This window comes from Trichechus manatus, unplaced genomic scaffold (assembly GCF_000243295.1).
Source record: "Trichechus manatus latirostris isolate Lorelei unplaced genomic scaffold, TriManLat1.0 scaffold00467, whole genome shotgun sequence".
Lineage (NCBI taxonomy): Eukaryota > Metazoa > Chordata > Mammalia > Sirenia > Trichechidae > Trichechus > Trichechus manatus.
In genome coordinates, this window is record NW_004444403.1 from 133,091 (window position 1) to 133,883 (window position 793).

Here is a 793-nt window from a genome sequence, read left to right on the forward strand (position 1 = left end):
TTCAGGGGGTAGCATATGATCAGGAACCAATGGCACTGAAAGAAGTCCAAGCTGCACTGAAGGCATTGGCAAAAAACAAGGCTCCAGGAATTGATGGAAGATCAACTGAGATGTTTCAACAAACAGATGCAGTGCTTAAGTGCTCACTTGTCTATGCCAAGAAATTTGGAAGACAACTACCTGGCCAACTGACAGGAAGAGATCCATATTTATGCCTATTCCCAAGAAAGGTAATCCAACCAAATGTGGAAATTATTGAACAATATCATTACTATCACAGGCAAGTAAAATTTTGCTGAAGATCATTCAAAAGCGACTTCACCAGTATATAGACAGGAAACTGCCAGAAATTCAGGCTGGATTCATAAGAGGACATGGAACCAGGGATTATCATTGCTGATGTCAGATGGGTCCTGGCTGAAAGCAGAGAATACCATAAAGATATTTACCTGTGTTTTATTGACTATGAAAGGCATTCGACTGTGTGGATCATAACAAATTATGGATAACATTGCGAAAAATGGGAATTCCAGAACACTTAATTGTGCTCATGAGGAACCTGTACATAGATCAAGAGGCAGTCGTTCAAATAGAACAAGGGGATACTGCATGGTTTAAAGTCAGGAAAGGTGTGCGTCAGAGTTGTATCCTTTCAACATACCTATTCAATCTATACCTTGAGCAAATAATCTGAGAATCTGGACTACATGAAGAAGAATGGGGCATCAGGATTGGAGGAAGGCTCATTAACAACCTGCATTATGCAGATGACACAACCTTGCTTGCTGAAAGT